This window comes from Coturnix japonica, unplaced genomic scaffold (assembly GCF_001577835.2).
Source record: "Coturnix japonica isolate 7356 unplaced genomic scaffold, Coturnix japonica 2.1 chrUnrandom507, whole genome shotgun sequence".
NCBI classification, from domain to species: domain Eukaryota; kingdom Metazoa; phylum Chordata; class Aves; order Galliformes; family Phasianidae; genus Coturnix; species Coturnix japonica.
In genome coordinates this window covers 20,391-31,318 of record NW_015439896.1, presented here as the reverse complement: position 1 = coordinate 31,318, position 10,928 = coordinate 20,391, and the positions used below count along the sequence as shown (strand labels likewise).

General features: G+C 59.3%; 1 long non-coding RNA gene across 1 annotated transcript; it reads left to right on the top strand.

Annotated features, from left to right (window-relative positions):
* The first annotated feature begins 3,477 nt into the window (after window positions 1–3,477).
* Window positions 3,478–4,115, top strand: LOC116652644. Its single transcript, XR_004305785.1, has 2 exons — window positions 3,478–3,677; window positions 3,762–4,115. It is a non-coding gene; the product is annotated as an uncharacterized LOC116652644 (long non-coding RNA).
* The last annotated feature ends 6,813 nt before the right edge of the window (window positions 4,116–10,928 follow it).

The window sequence follows — 10,928 nt, the reverse complement described above, 5'->3', positions numbered from 1 at the left end:
ATTGCCATGTAGGGGGGGGGGCTGCATTGGGGGGGGGGCTGTCATTGAGCCTGTATGTATTGGGGGGGGGCTGGGGGGCTTCGGCGCGTGGAGCTTGAGGAACTGGCGGAGCTGCATGTGCGCTGGGCACGCGGATGTGATAATCCGGGTGGCGATTCTCGCAGGTGGTCTGAACGCTATATGGGGGGGGGGGGGGGACAGACGTTATTTGGGGTCCCTGGCAGCCCCCCCCCATCCCAAAATACACATGGATCCTATAGAGAACCCCCCTCAATCTATAGCAGGAATCCCCCCATAGACAACACAGCCTCCTCTCCATCTAATAACACCATCAATGTCACCGCAACCCCCATCCCACAAGCCCCAAACCTTTAGGACCACCCAAACCATTGTGCCCCCTCCCTCCAACCCATTGGTAACCCCCCCAACCACAATTTGCACCCCCCCCCCATTGTGCCTCCCCCAACCCACAGTCCCCCCCAACGCCCCCCTCATTGTGCCCCCCCCCATTCTGCCCTCCCTAACATCCATTTTGCCCCCCCCCTAAGCCTTGTGCCCCCACCCCCCCCATTGTGACCCCCCGCCATAGTGCCCCCTTCCCCCATGTGCCCCTCCCCGCAACGCCATTGTACCCCCCAACCACACTTGCCCCCCCCCATCTGTCCTCCCCACTTGTGCTCGCCGCCTCCCACAACACGTCCCCCCCAACCCCCCTCATTGTGCCCCCCCCATTGCCCCCCCACTTCATTGTGCCGCCCCCAACTCATTGTTGGCCCCCCCAACCATTCTGCCCCCCCTGCCATAGTGCCCCCCCGCCCCATATAGTGCCCCCTCCTGCACCTTCAGCACTCTGGGGGGCACAGAGGGCGGCGCTTGCCCGTTGCGGGGGGGCCCCCACATCAATGGCAGCCGATGGGCCGGGGGGGGTGGGACTTCGGGGGGTGGGGGGCCGAGAGGGTCCCGCCCCCCCCCACCTGACCGTTCCCTGCGCTCTTGTTCTGTGCCTGTGCCCTCATCAGCCTGCTGCCGCAGCAGAACCCGCGACGAGGGGGGGCGGGGGGCTGCAGCAGTGCTGGCGGATAAGGGGGTCATGGGGGGGGGGGTTAATTGGGGGGGGGTTAAATCTGCGGGGGGGCTGTGGGGTCCCATAGGGATACAGGAGTTGGGGGGTTGTGGGTTTGGTTCTTACTTATGGGGCAGCGGTTGGCTCTTCAGGCTGTAGAATGGACCGGGGGGGTCCCCGGGTGGGGGGGGTTTCAGCCGGGGGGGGTTTATTCGGGGGTGCCCCCCCCCAGGTGGGTCCATTGAGTAGCCCACGATGAGCCGGATTCGGGCAGCACCGAGCTGACACTGGGAAGGGGGGGTGAGATAAATGACCCCCAATAAGTGTGCTCAGTGGACACTCCGCAGCCCCATAGAAGACACTGTGCCTGCATGCACCTAATAGACCCCATACACCCCATAATGCTCCTAAGACCCCATAGATCCCATAGGACTCACTCTGCCCTCAATAGACCCCTATGGAACCCCTATAAGACCACCCAGCCCCATAACAAACACTGTGCCCCCACCCCCATAGAAACACTGTGCTCCATGACCCCCTAAAGACCCCATAGAACCCCATAGACCCCATAGACCAACCCTGGTCCCTATAAGACCACCCTGCCCTCAATAGACCCTATGGGACCCTATAGGACCACCAGCTCCATAAGAATCACTGTGGTCCCCAGCCCCCCATATTCCTTTGAGCCCCCCATAACCACCTCCATATTCCGATCCTGCCCCATAGCCCCATGACCCCCCCATAGCCCCCGCCTTTACCTCAACGCACCTGCAGACTGTCTGCAGCCCGGGCTCCCTCCAATAGAACATAAACCGTGGGGATCGGGCCGGGGGGGGCCCGGGTTCCCTTTCAGTGGGTCCTCGGACATCGGTGCCTCCCCCCCTCCCGCACCCCTGCAAATTAAACCGCCACAAGTGCTTAAAGGGGAACGGGGGGCTGCTAATGGGGCTGGGGGTGTTGTTGTTATGGGCTGGGGGGCTCCTATGGGGCTGGAGGGTTGGACCCCTATGGGCTCCCAATGGGGCATGGGGGGCTCCTATGGGGCTGGAGCCTTTGAAGCAGCCCTATGAGGCTCCCTATGGGGCTTGGGGGGTGTTGTTATGGGCTGGGGGTTGTTGTTAATGGGGCTGGGGCTCCTATGGGGCTGGGGGTGTTTGTTTGGGCTGGGGGGCTCCTATAGGCCCGGAGCCTTGAAACCCCTATGGGTCCAATGGGGCTGGGCAGCCTCCTATGGGGCTGGATCTCTTAGAAGCCCTATAGGGTTTCCCTATTGGCGCTGGTCGCCTTGGTTTATGGTGCTGGGGCGTTCCAGCTATATGGGGCCGAGGGGCTCACGGGACCCAATAGGGGGGCGGCGGGGCTGGACAGGAAGTGGAGGCCCGACCGGGGAAAGTTGGCATAACATCAAGGCCGGATAGGCCTGAAACCGGAAAGTGTGGGCGGAACAGTCGCGGAAGCGGGTCAGACCCGGAAGTTACATGCACAAGGGGAGAGGCCTACAAACCGGAAGTGCTTCGGTGAACACAACGCCGGAGTGACCAAACCCGGCAAAGATTAAATTCAACAGAGGGATGTCAGCTCCTCAACACCGCCGATAGTGCTGAGGCAACACACCCGGAAGGTGACAGAGCCGGAAGTTTGGCATCACACGAGGGGGGAACGACCTGAGGGCGGGGAAGAGTGCTGTGTTAAAACCGGAGAGTGAACGGATACGGAAGCGACGCATTCACAAGGAGGGATAGGCCTTAAACCGGAAGTGACTGATGACAAACCAGGAAGCGGACGCATCCGGAACGCGGAAGAAGCCGAGCCGGAAGCGGAAGAGGCCCGCGCCGTGAAGCCGGGCCGGGCGGAGGCTCGGGGGAGCCGCCCGTGCTCCCCCCCTGTCTTGACCCGGCACCCCTATGGGTCCCAATGGGGCTGGGCAGCTCCTATGGGGCTGGATCCTTGAAGCCCTATAGGGTCCCTATGGGGCTGGTCGCCTTGTTATGGGGCTGGGGGTTCCGCTATGGGGCCGAGGGGTCCCGGGACCCCAATAGGGGGCGGCGGGGCTGGGACAGGAAGTGGAGGCTGACCGGAAGTGGCATCACAAGGCGGATAGGCCTGAAACCGGAAGTGCTGGGCGGAACCGGAAGCGTCAGACCCGGAAGTTACATCACAAGGGGGAGAGGCCTAAAACCGGAAGTGCTGGGCAAAACCGGAAGTGACAAACCCGGAAGTTACATCACAAGAGGGAGAGGCCTAAAACCGGAAGTGCTGGGCAAAACCGGAAGTGACAGAGCCGGAAGTTGCATCACAAGGGGGAAGACCTGAGGGCGGAAGTGCTGTGTTAAACCGGAAGTGACGGATACGGAAGCGACGCATCACAAGGAGGGATAGGCCTTAAACCGGAAGTGCTGATGAAAACCGGAAGCGACGCATCCGGAAGCGGAAAGAAGCCGAGCCGGAAGCGGAAGAGGCCGCGCCGGAAGCCGGGGCCGGGCGGAGGCTCGGGGGGAGCCGCCCGTGCTCCCCCCCCTCCCGGCGCCGTTGGATCCCGTTGATGGCGGCGGGTCCCGCGGCCTCATGGAGCTGAGGGGCCACATCCTGCCCCCGGGCTCCCACAGCCCCGCAGGTAACGGACGGACGGGACCCCCGACCCCCCCTCAATTCGGTGCCGTTAAACCGGTTTATCGTCCCGGTTCCGGTTCCGGTTCAGGGCCCCCCCCGGGGCGGCTGCAGGAGCTGCGGGAGCGGCAGCGCGGCCTCAGACACGCGCTGGGGCTGAGGATCAGGGAGCTCCGGAGGGTCTGTCTGCAGGAGGCCGTGAGTTAATATGGGACCCTATAGATCCCTATGGGACCCTATAAATCCCTATAGACCCCATAGACCCTATAGAGCCCTATAGACCCCATAGAGCTCCGGAGGGTCTGTCTGCAGGAGGCCGTGAGTTAATATGGGACCCTATGGGAACCTATAGAACCCTATAGAACCCTATGGAACCCTATAGACCCCATAGAGCCCTATAGACCCCATAGAGCTCCGGAGGGTCTGTCTGCAGGAGGCCGTGAGTCTATATAGGGATCTATGGGAACCTATAGACCCTATAGAACCCTATGGAACCCTATAGACCCCATAGATCCCTATAGACCCCATAGAGCTCCGGAGGGTCTGTCTGCAGGAGGCCGTGAGTCACCATAGGGATATATGGGAACCTATGGAACCCTATAGAACCCTATGGGAACACATAGAGCCCTATAAATCCCTATAGACCCCATAGAGCCCCATAGATCCCATAGACCCCATAGAGCTTTGGAGGGTGTGCCTGCAGGAGGCCGTGAGTCTACATAGGGATATATGGGAACCTATAGACCCTATAGGCACCTATGGGACCCCATAGAGCCCTATAGACCCCACAGAGCCCTATAGAGCCCTATAGACCCCATAGAGCTCAGGAGGGTGTGCCTGCAGGAGGCCGTGAGTTAATATAGGACCTTATGGGAACACATAGAGCCCTATGGGACCCTATAAATCCCTATAGACCCCTATAAATCCTTATAGACCCCCATAGAGCCCTATAGACCCCATAGAGCTCAGGAGGCTGTGCCTGCAGGAGCCCGTGAGTCACCCATAGGGACCTATGGGAACCTATAGACCCCATAGATCTCCATAGAGCCCCTATAAATCCCTATAGACCCCCATAGAGCCTTATAGGACCATCCTGCCCTTATAGGACCGCCCTGCCCCCATAGATCCCTATGGGACCCCCATAGACCCCTATAGGACCGCCCTTCTCCTATAGACTCCTATAGGTCCACCCCGCCCCAATAGACCCCTATAGATCCCTATAGGACTCCTGTAGGACCCTCCCGCCCCCACAGACCCCTATAGGACCCCATAGATCCCTATAGAACCCCCATAGACCCTTATGGAACCCCCATAGACCCCTCTAGGACCCCCCTGCCCCCATAGACCCCTATAGGACCCCATAGATTCCTATAGGACCCCCATAGACCATTATGGGACCCCCATAGACCCCTATAGGACCCCATAGATCCCTATAGGACCCCCATAGACCCTTATGGAACCCCCAGGACCATAGGAAAATATGGGTCCTGGGGGGGATAACGTGGGTGAGGGTGGAAATAGGGTCTGGGGGCTTGGGGGCTTAGAACTGGGGGAACAACATGGGTTGGGGGGCAGAACGGGGGCTTCAAGAAAGACATTGTCAGGTTGGAGGCTGAACCAAAGGGACCTTAAAGTGCTCATTCCTTGGGGGTCCACATTAGGACCCATTGGGGGTCCACGTTGGGCGCCCCCAGCCCTTTTTTGTGTCCCCCCCCCCGTTGGGCTGCGCTCCCTGCAATGTCCATGGCCGCCAGCAGTGCGCTATAGCGCTGCGGCCGCCTGCAGTACCGGGGGCGTCCGCTGGGGGCGCTGTAACGGGGCGTCAATGGCGTCTATGTTTAAAGCGTGTGATCCGGTCCGGTCCCGGTTCGGTTCCGGTTCGGTCCGCAGGAGGTTCGGGCGGCCGGAGGGAGGTGGCGTTCAGCTGCAGGTCGTAGAGGCCGCGCGACGTTTAGCGGCAGCCCGGGGCTGCCCCGAGCAGCGACGGCGCCGGCAGCGGCTGCAGGGAGAGGCGGCTCAAAGGCTGCGGCAGCTCCGGGCACAGCTGGGTAATGGGGGGCGATAAAGGGGGTCTATGGGGGATAAAGGGGTTCTATGGGGGATAAAGGGGTCTATGGGGGGATAAAGGGGTCTATGGGGGATAAAGGGGTTTTATGGGGGATAAAGGGGTCTATGGGGTGATAAAAGGGGGTCTATGGGGGGCTAAAGGGGTCTATGGGGGATAAGGCTATGGGGGATAAAGGGGGTCTATGGGGGATAAAGGGGGTCTATGGGGGGATAAAGGGGTCTATGGGGGATAAGGGGGTCTATGGGGGCAAAGGGGTCTATGGGGGGAAAAGGGGGTCTGTGGGGGATAAAGGGGGTCTTGTGGGGGATACAGGGGGATGGTGGGGGAAAATGGGGGTCTATGGGGGGATAGAGGGGTCTATGGGGGGATAAGGGGGGTTTAATGGGGGATAAAGGGGTCTATGGGGCTAAAAGGGGTCTATGGGGGGATAAAGGGGGTCTATGGGGGGATAAAAGGGGTCTATGGGGGGATAAAGGGTCTATGGGATAAAGGGGTTATGGGGGATAAAGGGGTCTATGGGGTGATAAAGGGGGTCTATGGGGGGCTAAAGGGGGTCTAGGGGGGATAAAGGGGTCTATGGGGGATAAAGGGGGTCTATGGGGATAAAGGGGGTCTATGGGGGATAAAGGGGGTCTATGGGGGGATAAAGGGGGCTATGGGGGGCCCAAAGGGGTCCTGTGGGGGGATAAAGGGGGTCTGTGGGGGATAAAGGGGGTCTGTGGGGGGATAAAGGGGGTCTGTGGGGGATAAAGGGTCTATGGGGGATAAGGGTCTATGGGGGGATAAAGGGGTCTAATGGGATAAACGGGGGTCTTGTGGGGGATAAAGGGGTCTTGTGGGGAAAGGGGTCTGTGGAGATAGGGGTGTATGGGGGATAAAGGGGGTCTAATGGGGAATAAAGGGGGTCTATGGGGGCTAAAGGGGTCTATGGGGGGATAAAGGGGGTCTATGGGGGATAAAGGGGTCTGTGGGGGGATAAAGGGGCTATGGGGGGATAAAGGGGGTCTATGGGGGGATAAAGGGGTCTATGGGGGATAAAGGGTCTGGTGGGGGGATAAGGGGTCTGTGGGGGATAAAGGGGTCTGTGGGGGGCTAAAGGGGTCTATGGGCTAAAGGGTCGTGGGGGCAAAGGGGGTCTAGGGGGGCTAAAGGGGTCTATGGGGGATAAAGGGGGTCTAATGGGGGGAATAAAGGGGTCTATGGGGGAAAAGGGGTCTATGGGGGATAAAGGGGGTCTATGGGGGATAAAGGGGCTCTATGGGGATAAAGGGGTCTATGGGGGATAAAGGTCTGTGGGGGATAAAGGGGGTCTGTGGGGGATAAAGGGGGTCTGTGGGGGGATAAAGGGGGTCTATGGGGATAAAAGGGGTCTGTGGGGGGATAAAGGGGGTCTATGGGGGGATAAAGGGGTCTATGGGGGGATAAAGGGTCTTATGGGGGATAAAGGGGTTCTATGTGGGGCTAAAAGGGGGTCTAATGGGGGCTAAGAGGGGTCCTAAAGGGGTCTGTGGGGCGATGGGGGGGGTCTAAAGGGGTCCTAGGGGGGCTAAAGGGTCTAATAGGGGCTAAGAGGGGTCCTAAGGGGTCTATGGGGCAATGGGGGGGGTTAAAAGGGGTCCTAGGGGGGCTAAAGGGTCTATGGGGTGATGGGGGGGGTGAGAGGGGTCTAGGGGTATGGGGGGGGGGTCTAAATGGGGTCCTAAGGGCAGTGGGGGGGTCCTAAAGGGGTTTATGGGGGGCTAAGAGGGGTCCTAAAGGGGTCTATGGGGTAATGGGGTTGTCCTAAAGTGGTCCTAGGGGCTGTGGGAGGGTGAGAATCATTTTGGGTTGATTCGAGGGGATTTTGGGTCTCTGTGGGTAACTCCGGCTCTTTAACCCGTATTTCCCCCCCCAGACGAGAACGGCTCCGTGTGTGAGCTGCCCCCATTGGAGAACGGGTGGGTCTGCTGTGTTCCCATGGGCCCCAATTGGGGGGGGGTGCTCTAATTCCTATTCGTTCTCTATTCCCCCCCCCACTAGGTTCCCCCCGAAGCCCCCCCTGAGTGGGGCCGGACCGCCCCTCCCCCTCGGTCCGGCCCCCATGCGGGCAGCCTCGCCGCAGACCTCCCCCCCTGGAGCTCGAGAGAGCCCCCCCCGGGGGGCCAGCCGCCGCAATTCACTCGCCAGCCGCAGCCAGGTGAGACCCCCCCAATAAAAACCCCCCTTATATCTATGAAGCCCCTTCCCAAATCCTCATGCCCCCCATTGTGGCAGCCCGGCCCGGACCCTCCCCCGCAGCGGCGTCGCTATGCTTTTGAGGGCAGGCAGCGTCCCCGCAACCCCCGTTTGGCACGAAGCCCCCACGGGCCCCCCCGGGACGGGTGATGGGGGGGGTGTAATGGGGGGGGGGCACAAGAGGATATTGGGGTTTAGATGGGGTTAATGGGGGGGTTATAATGCTGGGCTTGTGGGGGGGTTATATGGGGTTGTGGGGTTATGGGGGGGTTTATATGGGGCGTTGGGGGGCTTATGGGGGGGTTATATGGGGTTGGGGGGGTTATGGGGGGTTAATATGGGGTTATCGGGGGGTTGTATGGGGTATGGGGGGGTTGTAATGGGGTTATGGGGGGTTATGTGGGGTGTGTGGGGGTTACTGGTGGTTGTGGGGGGGTTACTATGGGGTTGGGGGGTTATGGTTGGGTGTATGGGGTGTGGGGGGTTAACTATGGGGTTATGGGGGGGTTAATATGGCGGCTGTAGGGGGGTTATGGGGGATTATATGGGTGTTGTGGAGGGGTTTATGGGTTAGGGGGTTATGGGGGGGTATCATGGGGTAGGGGGGTGTATGGCGGGCTTATGGGGGGTTATATGGGGTTAGGGGGGGTTATGGGGGGGGTATATGGGGTTATGGGGGGGGTTATGTGGGGGGTTAATATGGGGTATGGGGGTTATTAATGGGGTTATATGGTGATGGGGGGGTTCATATGGGTTGATGGGGGTTGTATGGGTTATGGGGGGTGTATATTGGTTATGATGGGGTATGGGGGTATATGGGGGCTGTGAGGGTTATATGGGTTGGGGGCTTTATTGGGGGGCGTTAATATGGGGTTATGGGGGTTATATGGGGTTATGGGGTTATATGGGGATATTGGGGGGTTATATGGGGTTATGGGGTTATATTGGTTATGGGGGGGTTATATTGGGTTATGGGGGTTGTATGGGTATGGGGGGTTATGGGCGGGTTATATGGGGTTATATGGGGTTTATGGGGGGGTTATATGGGTTATGGGGGGCTTATTAGGGGGTATGGGGGGTTATATGAGGTTGGGGAGGGTTTATGGGGGGTTAATGGGTTGTGGGGGTTATATGGGTTGTGGGGGGTTATGGGGGGTTATATGGGTGATGGGGTTTATATGGGCGTTATGGCGGGGTTGTTTATGGGGTTATGGCGGGGTCTGTATCGGGGTTTATTTGGGGTAGTGGGAGGGTTATTGGGGTTCATATGGGTTATGGGGGGTTATATGGGGTTAGGGGGGGTTATAGGGGGTTTATGGGGGGTTATAGTGGGGATAGGGGGGGTTATATGGGGTTTGGGGGGTTATATGGGGTATGGGGGGGGTTATATGGGGTTATGGGGGGGTTATATGGGGTTATGGGGGGGTTATATGGGGTTATGGGTTGGGGGGTATATGGGGTTGGGGGTGTTATGGAGGGGATTATATGGGTTGTGAGGGGTTATGGGGGGGGTTATATGGGGTTATGGGGGGGTTATTACGGGGTTGGGGGCAAGTAAAGGGGGGGCAGTAAGGGGTTGGGATGGGGTTATGGGTTTATATGGGGTTTGTGGGGGTTTAGGGGTTATATGGGGTTTGGGGGGTAGGGGGTAATTATGGGGGCTGTGGCGGGGTTAATGGGGTTGTGGGGGGGTCTATGGGGTTATTGGGGTGGGGGGGCAGGTAAGGGGGCAAATATGGGGTAGGGGCAATAAGAGTGATATGGGGGTTATGGGTTATGGGGGGGTTATATGGGTTATGGGGGGTATATGGGGTTATTGGGGGGTTATAGGGGGGGTTATATGGGTTATGGGGGGGTTCATATGGGTTGGTGGGGGGGTATTATGGGTTGGGGTTATAGGGGAGGGGTTCATATGGGTTTATGGGGGGGTTATATGGGGTTTATGGGGGTTATATGGGGTATATGGGTGTTATGGGGGTTATATGGGGTTATGGGGGTTTATGGGGTGGGGAGGGTTTATGGGGGGTTATGGGGGTTTAATATGGGGATGGGGGGGTTATAATGTGTTATGGGGGTTCATATGGGGTTATGGGGGGTTGTATGGGGGTTATGGGGGGTTATATGGGGGTTCATGGGGGGTTGTATGGGGTTATTGGGGGTTATATGGGCGTTATGGGGGGGTTTGTAGGGGTTAGGGGGCGTGTATATGGGTTATATGGGTTATATGGGTATGGGGGGGTATGATGGGGTTATATGGGGTTATGGGGGGGTTATTGGGGTTTGCGTGGCGTTATGGGGGGGTTATATGGGGGGTTGGGGGGGCAGGCTAAGGGGGGCAAAATAACTGGACGGGTAGGGGGCAACAAGAGGATATCGGGGCGGGTGTATGGGGTTATGTGGGGTTACTATGGGGTTGTGGGGGGTTTATGGGGGGTATATGGGGTTATGGGGGTTATATGGGTTACGGGGGGGTTATTATGGCGTGTTATCGCGGGGGGGTTGACATGGGGTGGGGGGGGGTTATGGGGTTTGTATGGGTTATGGGCGTGGGTTATATGGGGCTGTGGGGGGTTATATTTGGCGTTGGGGGGGGTTATGGGGGGCGTTATATGGGTTATGGGGGGGTTAATATGGGGTTGTGGGGGTTATATGGGGTTATGGGGGGTTGGGGGGTATAAAAAGGGGCTGTGGGGCAATGGAGGAGCCCCCACCCCCCTGATCCTGTCCCCCCCGCCCAGCCCGATTCCTCATTGCTGCCCCCCGCCCCTTGGTCCGGCAGCCAGGATCCCAGGCTGGGGGGTCCCGCCCTGGTGGGTCCCGTCCCCCCCTCACCCCCCTCCCCCCCCTGCCTTCCTCCTGCCTCCCCCTCCCCCCCCGCCGCACCCTCCGCAGGTCAACTAGCTCCGAAGCTTTTGATCGACTGGGGGGGGGGGGGAACAGCGACCCCGACCCCCCCCCCCCGACCGACGCCACCAA